Source organism: Dermochelys coriacea, chromosome 7, assembly GCF_009764565.3.
Source record: "Dermochelys coriacea isolate rDerCor1 chromosome 7, rDerCor1.pri.v4, whole genome shotgun sequence".
NCBI lineage: Eukaryota > Metazoa > Chordata > Testudines > Dermochelyidae > Dermochelys > Dermochelys coriacea.
Window position 1 is genome coordinate 61,295,952 of NC_050074.1, and position 12,635 is coordinate 61,308,586.

Sequence of the window (12,635 nt, forward strand, 5' to 3'; positions counted from 1 at the left end):
ATTGTGCTGACTGTTACGAACACAATGTGCCTGGAAGCAGCACATTCTCTATTCAAGGGGGGGGGGGGGGTCAGAGAGAGCTCTCGGCTCAGGACTGACCCACAAGGACTTTGCTGTAACCTTCTGTTCTCATGTTCACCACAAACTTTCCACGCTGTGTTCCAGACATCTACTAAATCCTTCTGTTTTTTACAACACTGTCTGAGAGTCACTCCTGATTAAGGAATTTAGGGGTGCATTGCTCCCTTTGGATGTGCAAGCCTTCTCCAGGAGCCCAATTCAAATGAACTCAATGAGGGGAGCTCACGGAGTGGAACCAGGGTGCTGAAGGCTCAGAGGTTTGGTCCCAGGAGGCAGTAAAGCCAAGGGGTTTAACCCTCTGAGAATGACCCACAGGGGGTAACATACTGAAGGGGTAATCCTAGGGACTGTTCCACAGAGCACCGGACCTCTGGATTCTGTCACAATTGCATTGTTATGCAGGTTTGGGATGACAAGCAGTTGCTGCAGAACTTTCAGATGCACAAGACAACATTCATGGAATGACAGGTTTCAGCGTAACTGCCGTGTTAGTCTGTATTCGCAAAAAGAAAAGGAGTACTTGTGGCACCTTAGAGACTAAAATTTATTTGAGCATAAGCTTTCGTGAGCTGCAGCTCACTTCATCGGATGCATTCAATGGAAAATACAGTGGGGAGATTTATATACATAGAGAACATGAAACAGTGGGTGTTACCATACATACTGTAACCAGAGTGATCACTTAAGGTGAGCTATTACCAGCAGGAGAGCAAGGGCGGGGGGGGAACCTTTTGTAGTGATAAGCAAGGTGGGCCATTTCCAGCAGTTGACAAGAACATCTGAGGAACAGTGGGGGGTGGGATAAACATGGGGAAACAGTTTTACTTTGTGTAATGACCCATCCACTCCCAGTCTCTATTCAAGCCTAAGTTAATTGTATCCAGTTTGCAAATTAATTTCAATTCAGCACTCTCTCATTGGAGTCTGTTTTTGAAGCTTTTTTGTTGAAGGATAGCCACTCTTAAGTCTATAATCGAGTGACCAGAGAGACTGAAGTGTTCTCCAACTGGTTTTTGAATGTTGTTATCTTTCTTGATGTCTGATGTGTGTCCATTTATTCTTTTACATAGAGACTGTCCAGGTTGACCAATGTACATGGCAGAGGGGCATTGCTGGCACATGATGGCATATATCACGTTCACCTGCACATCTACCAATGTGATATATGCCATCATGTGCCAGTAATGCCCCTCTGCCATGTACACTGGTCAAACTGGACAGTCTCTACGTAAAAGAATGAATGGACACAAATCAGACGTCAAGTATTGTAGTGTGCTCTACTTGGTATTGTTTTTTAGCACTCCACTTTGAACCTTATGAGTGCTGTGTGTCTGGTAATAACACATTGCAAATACACCTATTGCTACTATCGTTGAATGATGTCAGCCCCAGCTACCATATATTGTGAACTATTAAAGATGAACTAAGTTTCCATAAATAGACTTTTATTACAAACTCGTGCAAATAAAAATAACTAACTGAATGAAACTATGTAAATTACAGGGAAAAGAACCTTTGAAGGAGAAAGAACAATCATTCTCATTTCAAACACAAATACACCAACCATGTCTCTCATACGTCAGTGTACGTTCGGCTCGGATTGTGTGTACTCCCCCTTGGGGTGGAGTGGTAGGGGTACTGCAGTGGCCCAGAAATATATGTGGAATGTAGGGGCCAGTAGTGTAAGGTGGTCCCAGAATGCAGTTATCGACAGACTGCAGCGGGAGGCAAACAAGGGTTACTTGGACCTGAATATCTGTAAGAATCTCCAGCATGTCCGTCTGGAGCTTGAGAAGCGCTATCATGACCTGCTGCGTGTATCACTCCTCTCTGCACTCTCTCTTTCCATTCTGTCCACAAGGATGCTTCTCCAAGCCCTCTGCTCGATATGTGCAACACCAGAGGCTTGCAGAATCTCTTGGAACATGTCATCCCTCATCCCCTTTCTTCTCATCATCTGAGCTGTTCCAGTGGTGTGGATGAAGGGACCCTCAAGGCAAATTTCCAGCTGCAAAAAGCACAATGCATAGAGGTACTATTGTAAGTGTTTTCACTCCCCTTGATCCACACAAGTTACAAGCACTACATGCTCCCTTGGTATTCATCCAAGATTAAGGCTGTGAGTCTGTCACAGACGTCACAGATTCCGTCACTTTCAGTGACCTCCATGACTTCTGCAGCAGCTGGTCCTGGCTCAGGGACTGCCCAAGCTGGGCAGCCCCGGGCCAGTCCAAGCTGGGCAGCCCTTGGGCCAGCAGCAGCAGTTTGGGTGTGTGGGTGGGGGCTCAGGGCTAGGGGAACTTACCACGGGGTGCGGGGGCTCCTTGGCTCCCAATGACATGGCCCCCCTGAAGCTCCTAGGCAGCAGAGAGGTGGGGGGATCTGCAGGACCCACCCCCGCACCTCCCATTGGCTGCAGTTCCCAACCAATGGGAACTACAGCAGTTGGTGCTTGTGGTGGGAGCAGTGGGACCCCTGCCTCCGCCACCTAGGAGCTGCAGAGATGCGGAGCCAGGTAGGAAGCCCCTGCCAGCCCCACCAACTCAAGCCACCTCCTGTGGTACCCCCAGACTGCCCCTCCATGACTTTTACTAAAAATACCCATGACTAAAACATAACCTTAGCCATGATTATGGCCTGGGATAGGAAGGGGACGATTTGGGACAATAATAGGGGTGAGCACACAGGCATCAGTATATGTCAATAGGGCAATTGAACGGAATACTAGCATCATTTTCTACAGGCGGTGGTAATTTTAGCCGGTATCTCACTCCCAAGGGTAACAGAGGCTGAAAGGGAACAGCTCCTGAACGAGTCTGGCTGGAGATCCGTATGCTGCTAGCCTGTGTGCTGCATTGGTGCCTGCTGATGTAACTGCTCACTGGTGTGAGAAAGTGTCCTACTGCAGTGGAAGAAATAAAGCAGTCCTCCCCAGAAATGTTCAGCTGAGGACTGCAAACTACCTCCAGGAAATTTTTCTTGAAATCTCTGTGGAGGATTCCCAGGACATCTCCGTGCACATAAACAAACTGTTCCACAGGGCCCTCTTTGCCTAGCTGTACAGGGGAATGAGAGGCAGACAGTGAAATAACCAGTAGAGGCAGAGTTGCTCTCTCTTCTTGCCTGATTAAAAGAGAGTAAACGAACACGTGTCCCTGCAACATCAAAACAAACAGCATACTTACCAGAGGTTCCAACCCCTGCATCAGGCTCGCCAGTGCTAGACAGTAGGGACTTGCTCGACTGCTCCAGTGGTCAGAAAGAGGCCCTGGCTCACTGTGCCACTGGATTCCCCCATTCACCTGTCCTCCACAACTCCTCCTCCTCGTCGTGACTGCAGAGGCCTCTGATTTCAGCTCCCCCGAAGTATCCACGGGGCTCTTGGTGGTGGTGTCTCCGCCAAGGAAGGCTTGCAGCTCCTTGTAGAAGCAGCATGTCTGCGGTTCTGCACCAGAGTGACAAAAAGAAAAGGAGTACTTGTGGCACCTTAGAGACTAAAATTTATTTGAGCATAAGCTTTCGTGAGCTACAGCTCACTTCATCGGATGACGTTTGGTGGTGGCAGTGGAGGTCAAAAGGCAAAGGGTAAAATAGTTTGTACCTTGGGGAAGTTTTAACCTAAACTGGTAAAAGTAAGCTTAGGAGGTTTTCATGCAGGTCCCCACATCTGTACCCTAGAGTTCAGAGTGGGGAAGGAACCTTGACATGGTGGCAGAGCGGTGGGATCAACTTGAAATCATTTTGAGATTTTTTTTGAACCAGAAGCACAGATTTGAAAAGGAAATTTTTTTTCCTTTGGGCTGCTGGAAAGCAGGTTAAACAGATATAGAGGGTTTTTTTTTTTTCCTCTGCTTTGAGACCAGAGCAGAGACAATTGTCTTTTGCGAGGGGGAGTTTTCTCTACCTAAAGGCAGGATAGTTAACCTCCAGCAGGGAAATTCACAAGACCTGAAGTTTTTTGTTGTTTTTTTTTAACCTAAGAGCAACTAGAGTGGTTTTCTGCCTATTTGCCTGGAGACAAAGGTGTTAGTTTGTTTTTTTAGAATTTTGATTTTTTGAACAAGGAGCACAGATTTGAAAAGAAATTTTTTTTCCCCTTTAGCTCACAAAAGCTTATGCGCAAATAAATTTGTTAGTCTCTAAGGTGCCACAAGTACTCCTTTTCTTTTTTGCAAATACAGACTAACACAGCTGCTACTCTGAAACCAGAGTGACAGTTTGCCTCCCTTGCCTTCTGGTACGCCTGCCGCAGCTCCTTGATTTTTACATCGTGCTGCTGCATGTCCCTTTTGTAGCCCTTCTCCCCCATGCCCCAAGTGATCTGGTCATAGATGTCAACGTTTCTACGGATGGATCAGAGCTGAGCCTGCACCGCCTCTTCTTCCCACAGAGGGAGGAGATCCACCACCTGCTGTGTACTCCAGGCAAGAGCACGTTTGCTGCGTGGAGCCAGCGTCGTCAGTTGGGCAGTTGCTATGTGAGCTCTCCACACCAACCAAACATGAAATAGTATTTAAAATTTGTGGGGCTTTAAAGGGGGAAGAGGCATGTACATGCGTATCTGACAGCCAGGCAGTGGAGTTCTAAAAGGTGACCAGAGCAGTTACGATGGGGCATCATGGGACACCTCCTGGAAGCCACTAATGTAGACATAAGTAACGTAGTGTCACTGATATTGTGTCAACCAAACTATGTTGACCTAAGCACTATGCCTCTCATGAAGGTGGAGTTACTAAGCCAGTGGAGAGGGCGAGTTACATCGGCGGGAGCAACATTTTAATGTAGATGCTTACAGAATTAGGTCAACGTAAGCTGCCTTGCAAACAAACTCACTCTGTAGTGTAGACCAGGCCTCGGAGCTGGGCTACCAGAACCCCTGGTGCAGGTGGGGACGAGTTCAAATGGTCGCAGCAAACTGGACATCCACTGAAGAATAGGTCTCACTGCCTCTTGAATGAAGTCTATGTCTCACCTATGAATGCAAAAATATGTCTGTATTAAGACAAAGTTCAAGATCCATCAGACCTGTGTACTGCCTGCACTGCTGTCTGGGTCTGAAACCTGGACCCTCCTACAAGCAGACTTGGAGCAGCTAGAGGCATTCTATATGCGATATCAGCATCAAATGCTGTGCATAAAATGGTTGAACTTTGAGTGAGATTTGACCTTCCTCCAATTGCTTTCTCTTTGGCCATGTTGCCAAGAGGGCCAAAAACACCCCAGCTCATTGTGCTCTCAAACTCTTCACTGATGCACCTTGACATCTACCTGACATTGCCTGCAGGACTGCCCCAGAGATTCATGGATTCTCAGAATTGAGCCATATCTGGGAACTTCACTCTATGATGTCTGGTACGATGCCATCATCCAAAACTTCCTGTCAGAATGATTAAGCACTGGAATAAATTGCCTAGTGAGGTTGTGGGTATCTCCATCACTGGGGATTTTTAAGAGCAGGTGGGACAAACACCTTCTCAGGGATGGTCTAAATAATACTTAGTCCTACCTTGAGTGCAGGGGATTGGACTACTAGATGACCTCGAGGTCCCTTCCAGTTCTATGAGTCTATGGTCACTCCAGCGGCGCAATGGCCCTCAGTATATTGTGCACATTTGATGATACTGATGATGAATTTATAAAACACCGAAGGGAAGACTTTGCATGTCTGAAATTTGTTACCAACTCACTGGGCCTGTTTTTCCAGTACATTCCTAGGCACATATGCACATGAATGCACTGCATGCACACCCCACTTTCTGCATGCACACAGCAAGACAGGCAGCTAGCTTATTCTGCCTGTGTGTCAAACCCAATTTGGGTGTCCTCTGTCATGCAGGCCTTCGTCATTCACTAGTACAACATGGGGCTATAGTACCTTAAATCCATTTGGAAACTAAAGTTGCTTCAGAATAACTAGGGTAACTTGCCAGGAGCTCCTACCATCAGTGTTCTGTGATCTGCACCAGCTGCTTATTGGCCGCTGGGTGGAGTTTCAGGTGTATGTTTTGGCCTATAAAGCTCTAGATGGCCTGAGGCTTGCCGGCCTGAGATACCTTTACCCTTTTGAGCTGCTGACACAAGATCAATGGAAGTGCTCAGAGTACAGCCTCCTTGGTTACCAGAGAGGATGCTGCTGGTAGGACAGGGCCCTCAAATTAGACATTCATTTCCTTGACTGAAACTGACTGAATATGCTCACCATTAGTACATGGTGAAAAGCATTTGGAGAATGCAGAGTTTGTAAAGAAGTTGTGGTATTAGGGGATCTGCAGGATGCAAAGAGAAAGGAAGTTCATCTCATGCTGATGTCTGGTTTTGTACACAGCAAGGCAGTTGGTCTGGCTACTGCTGTTTTTGTCTCAGTTTAGTGGAGTTTTACACAGCCCAGCATGAAGCATCTTTAATTATTTTAGTTTGGTTTCAACATATAAACATAATTTGCACATCCCAGCCTGCTGAAAATCAAGCCCTTTTACTTCCCAATGCACAGAGCTTATTATTAAACACTTGCATTCCTTTAAATAGTAAGACAAACACATCTGTGCCATTGCCCAGACGCTAGCCAGTCAACTCTTCAGGATCATTAGGCAAGATCTGGCCCTTCCTGTACTGAAGAGGTGTTAATGTTCACTGTGAAAATTGAGTCTGGTTTTATTCATGGCATCTAGGTCCTTTACGAAGTTAAGTATTTTTGTTCCCATTTCCTCACAAGAGCTTTCTCTGAGCCAGACTGAGAAAAGCCTCAGCTTTGCTTGAAGTCAGGCTTCTCTGTGTAGTGCTGACCAGGTAGCTTGCATGAAGGTAAACCAGAGTGTGTCCAAGTTAAAAGAAAAAGCAGGGACTTAATTTTTGGCTTGTGCCTCACTTCTGCTGCAGATGTGATTTCCAACGAGTAATGGGTCCAAAGGACACAACAACAAGCTACACTGCTGCTAGTTATTAGCCATTGATCAAACAAGAAGGGCAAGAGCTTTCTAAACTCTACCCAGGCAAGTGCACCAAAAAGCCAGTCAGCTGGCATAAACTAGTACTAATCCACTGGAGCAAATGGAGCTGCACCTGTTCTTCCAGAAACAAATTCAGCTGACCGTGTGCACATGACTGGCACACCAGATGAAGACTTATTTCTTATATCCCCTCTCCTGAGACATTTCTGACTCCCCCTTGCTCCTGAGCTTTATTTACAGACACCATATAGCAGAGAGATGACTAATCTACAAAACATAAAGGGTGTTTTTATAAATTAAATCGTTAAGAAAACCGCTGAAAAAACCACACCTACCTATGGGAAACTCAGAGGTTTTATTCAAATAAAAGGAATAGGAGATTATACAAGCAATGTTTAATTAAATGCTACACCAAACCATCTACCTACAGCAATTATTGATAGAGGGCTTAATGTTCAGAGATGCAGAGCACTTGCAGCTCACAATGTCTTCATCTGGATAACTAAGTACTCAGCACCTCTGAAAAAATCAGGCCTACAGTATCTTCTATTACAACAACTGCCTACAGCTTAACTCTGGTCATATAAAGGATACTTTTCGATGAAATGACAAACCAGAAAAGGATTAAGATTAAATAAATGAGAAGTGAAAATCTTGTTTCATACTTGCGTGATATCCAAGCACTCTGAGATTTCTAGTAATTCGATCCGTTGTTCTTGCGCTTGTACAATAAAGGACTCTTTAATGTCTTCAGAAGCACAAGAGTGAGTGGTACAGGAATCACCTGGAGATGGAAGGCACAATAAGAAAAAGAAGACACAAACCATACTATTCCCCTAGGTAAGTCAATAAATCCATCACGGGGGTTTGCACACCCCTCAGTACTGCTTGTCATCATGTGAGACAGACGATCACCTGTCTCTACAGACTTAAACTTATGAGGCAGGTCTGCCTTGTAGGAGCTGGAAGAATAACTGAAAACTAAAAGTTCTGGAAAAGTTTTCATGACTGTCCTTCTCCTTTATACTCTTTGTGGTAGGTTGAGGCTGCTCTGACACTGTCACAGATCCGCCAGGTAGAAAACCACCACAATGCACCCTTCCATAATCAATTCAGCAGAAACTGGCACTGAGCATCCATGTTTGTGGACACTGACCAAAGATTTGTACATGTTACAGCAAACACTTTTAAGCTTTCCTTCCTATCTCAGTACCCCAAACAAAGAGGAAAGCCTCCTGGATTATATGAAGCCCCTCTGGTTTTTATCAGTTGAAGACAATAAACGTTCCTGTCTATTGTCATTGTCCTTCAACAAAATCAGCTCTCTGCACTTGGTGTAACAGGAAAAATTAGCATGTTCAAGTGGCCATTTAAGTGGTCACAGGTTTTACTTTTGTCCTGTTCCCTGTCTGCTGGTTGGGAATTTTTATCTACCATGTGGAATGCCAAGAAGGGGGGGGGGGGGGGAGGGGGAAAAAAAAAAAGAGAAAGAAGTTTGCCAATGCTTAGGTTTAAATGTGACCTGTTCCCTTTCAAAGCAGTTGAGGTTGTATTCTTCCACTGATGTACTATAACCCTACCTGCAACTGTAGGTGCGGACTCTGGTAATTTCTTTCAAAAGACACTTGTTTACTTCTTCCACCACCTCTGCAAAGAGTTCAACTACTGATTGGTAATGCCCACTAGGCAAAATCCAGACATGATCTGTTGATTAGCCACCCTTAGCCAGAGCAAGGAAGCACTAGAACATAACAAGAGGTCAGAAAACATATAAGCAGCTATTTACAGCAAACTAACTCAGACCTTGCCATGATAATTCCCTCCTGAACACAAAATACATTGAGTGACTTTCATGGCTAACCAGGCCCACAGTTGCAAGATTCAAAATACAAAAGCCACAAAACCTCCCATGCCCTATCTGAGAGGAGATTTTGTAGCAGTCTGTCAATTATCAGCTGACTTAAAAAAGCGCAAGGAACTGCAAAAAATTACTTTGAATGCAGGCGAGTTGGGCTTTAGCAAGTATGGCAATGAATGGGATTTATGGATAGGATGCAGCCTGAAAGAAAATCCACTTGGGAATTTATGGTTGGATATAAAGTAAACAATGAATTAATTTGATCCTATGATAGTTCATATTCAGCTCAAAATTTGGATTATATTCCACAGCAACAGTAGTTTTAGGCAAGTGTAATAGACTCCTACTAACACTGTTTAACTCACAGAAGGTCACCGAATTGCAGTTGCTCAAGACAGAGTCATGAGATGGTGAAGGTGTTTGGTTCGCTTTTTTCACAGCATCTTTCAGAATCAGGAAAAAAGGCCACTGAGTCCCATGTTTCTCCTTCCCATTTATTTAAAAATTATGTTAATTTACTACAAGAAAATAAAAAACCAGAAGGTGTTAAAACATGCAAAAACAAATCTCATTAAAAAAGCAGTAAAAGGTACCAAAAGTGACAACACTCTACACACCTGTTACATCACTTACTACACTAAAGCCCTTCAAAACAATATTTACTAGTCTAGAGATTATCCTATTTTACACTCCCACTTGAGAGTAACGTGTTTATTAAATATGATAAATGTCTATTGCAACATATCACAACTATCTTGGCTCCAACGCAAAAAAATCAATATTCTTTCATCACCAGTCTCAAATATAAACATGTCTGAAAAACAAAGGCATCAGTAACACATAATCAGTCTCAAATGCAAGTCCACATACATTCTAATTTTATTATAAATCAATACTGTTTTATACTTATTTGTAATCCTGTAGCAGCTAGGAGCCCCTGTCATGGATCAGGACCTTATTGGGCTAGGTGCTGTACAAACACAGAACACACTTTTCCTATTAAGCTACATACATCATTTTCAAGAAACAAAAATTAGGAACTCTTCACCCAAAAATACTGATGCCAACTGATAAAGAACACAAGTTTTCCCATTTAAGGGAATCTGAAGAAAGTACTTATCAAAATATTTTTAAAAGCATTAACAAAACAAACCAAACTTCAAGTTGATGTGTTATAATGAAATATGCATTTCTTTGTATTTGAAAATAATATTTTCTCATATGCGTAGGAGCAAGATTTACAATATCTTGCAGCTATTAATTTCTTCACTCTTAAGTGTTTGGGGTTGTACATGAAGTGACAGGTAACACTAGTCGTTTAACTCACTTTTAAAAAACAAATATAACTTACAAAATGTTTACAAAGACACCCTTCCTTTCATCCACTTTAACTCAGAAATGGCTGGGTTTTATGAAAAATAGCTACCTTTGTATGAACTGCCACTCAGAAACCAAAAATCAATTTTAGTAAAGTAATCCAAGTTCTACATTTTGATTAATATAGAATGAGCATGGGAGCCAAAGGCCAGAACTCCTGGGTTCTATTTCTGGCTCTGCCACTAACTAAGACCCGGTCTACGCTTAAAATTAAGGCTGTGAAAAATCTACACTCCTGAATGCCATAGCTACGCCAACCTAAACCCCAGTGAAGATGCACATATTGTTGCTTGGGGAGGTGGTATTCTTATGACAACAGAAAAATCCCTTTCATCAGTGTAGGCTGCATCTACGCTATGGGATTATGCCAACATAGCTACAGCGCCACAGCTATGTCCATGCAGTCTCCATAGTGTAAACATACTCTCAGTGAGTGACCTTGATCAAGTCACTTTGCATCTCTTTGCTTCAGTTTCCCACCTGCAAATATGAGGATAAGCTGTAGTACCAACTTTAAAGAGGTTGTGAGCCTTAATATTTGTTCAATATCTTAAAGATGGGAAGCACTATGCACATGTTAAGCATTGTGCTTCTAATTCACATTACATTTAGAGGAGTCTAATAAAATAAGCATTTGGCTTAATTTAACATTGTTGTAGACCAGGAATTTTTCCACTTGCCAATGGGAGCCATTATACAGTAACACACTCCTAATCTCCTAGACCACAATGCAGAAGCAGAAATATAAATCTTACATCAAATTCTCCACTTTTCTTTTGAACAGCTTGGCACAATGTGAACAACATTAAATTTTTCTTCAACATCCCAAAGGCCAGTCTAGGAGAGAAATAAAGTAGAAATAAGGACAAGATGATGCCATAATGAGTCTGTGTATCTATAATTTTTGAATTGGTAATCTTAAAAATTGTGACCCCATCTGCTTACAATCAAGGATTCACACACTCAATTCACCCGTGTGGCTGGGGAAATCCTGCCCAAAATGTCACTACTGTCTAAATGGTGATTAACTCAAACAGACGCCACTTCCCAGAACAGAAGTCCTAAGAGACAGACTGCCTGAAACCTCTGAGGATCAGGAAAAAACAAGTGCTGCCTCATGTAATGTACATCTCCCCAACTTGTTCTACAACAATGTCAACTTTATCACATAATATCATATAATTAAAACTTATATTGAAACACACACACACAAGGGACCGAATTAGGATTACATGAGTAGCCATAACTAGCACCATCTTGAATTTTAGGTGTTTAAACCATGGAATATTAATATTCTCTTTTACAATTTTTTCTGAAACGTCCGACATTTTCGGTTTTAAATAAACAAAAAAAAGTGTGTGATGCCAATGGAAGCCCCACCATTTGGGCTGCAAGATATGCCCTTTAGCTCAGTCCTTACTCACCTTCAGGTTTAGTACAGTCTAAGTCACACCCCATCCCAAATGGTGATTAAAACCACTAAAAAAAAAAGTTAAATTATACGACCCTTGCACAGTGCAGCTCTCTGTTAAGAGGTATTAAAACACCAAACATTGCAAAAGCGTTTTATTTACCGAAATCAAATGGGAAATACTTAGGCATCTTCGGAATCGTGTCATACTTTTCCAGTTATGCTAGCTGACAGCAACAGCAAGGCGGAAACTGCAGCACTATGCAACTTCCATTATGAAGCCTGTTTTCCAACAACTTCCTCCTGAAGACCTCTCCTTTGGCCCGGAGAGTCTCCCTGCAGGCCCGGCTATTATAGCTACGAGGAAACAGGGAAAAGCGCCCGAGCGTATCAGGACGGGACCGCGCGGCTCGGGAGCAGCCAGCACAACCGGCCCGGCCCGGCCCGGCCCGGCCCGGCCCAGCGCAGCCCCCCCCCCCCCGCCCCGCAGGCGCTAGCAGGGCGGCCCGAGCGGGGGGTGGAACAGCTCGATCGGGGCCGCGCCCGGGGCAGGCCTGAAAGCGGCGGGCGCTCAGACCGAAATACCCGCCGAGTCCGCCCCGCCCGCACCCTCCGCCTAGCGCGGACATACCTCGGCGCGCGGCACGATGACGTAGGAGCCAACCACCCGGAGCAGCCCGTGCATCACTCAAACCCTTCCCCTGAATCGTAGCCCGACTTGCACCGTGCGTTAGCTAAACCCTTCCCCTGCGGCACACGCAGTCCTGAGCGCTGTGTGCGTCACCCAAAGGCTTCCCCCCGGAACCAGCTCCAGCCATTCTACTGCAATGGGCCAGACAGCATGAGCTGTGGAATAGCCATAGCGCTTTGTATCACATGGATGCAATTTAATGCAAAACCCCAAGGTTAGCTTTGAAGCTTGACCTCTTGGATAATAGGCAGTGGGAAGGTTTTTCCTGTT

At 44.3% G+C, this 12,635-nt stretch overlaps 1 long non-coding RNA gene and 1 other non-coding gene across 6 annotated transcripts; both read right to left on the reverse strand.

The window, feature by feature from the left end:
• Positions 1-1,509: 1,509 nt before the first annotated feature.
• On the reverse strand, positions 1,510-12,404 carry LOC119859256. Of its 5 annotated transcripts, none has more exons than XR_006283014.1 (7): positions 12,306-12,404; positions 11,838-12,031; positions 7,694-11,100; positions 5,350-5,458; positions 4,915-5,053; positions 3,267-3,526; positions 1,510-2,089 (listed from the first exon to the last, which is right to left on the reverse strand). It is a non-coding gene; the product is annotated as an uncharacterized LOC119859256 (long non-coding RNA). The 5 variants fall into 5 exon arrangements; XR_006283016.1 differs by lacking the exon at positions 12,306-12,404 and having other exon boundaries at positions 7,694-9,700; positions 11,019-11,100; positions 11,838-12,112; XR_006283017.1 differs by lacking the exon at positions 12,306-12,404 and having other exon boundaries at positions 7,694-8,769; positions 9,252-11,100; positions 11,838-12,112.
• On the reverse strand, positions 7,980-8,122 carry LOC119859605. The gene has a single exon (XR_005294269.1). It is a non-coding gene; the product is annotated as a small nucleolar RNA SNORA12 (small nucleolar RNA).
• Positions 12,405-12,635: the final 231 nt, after the last annotated feature.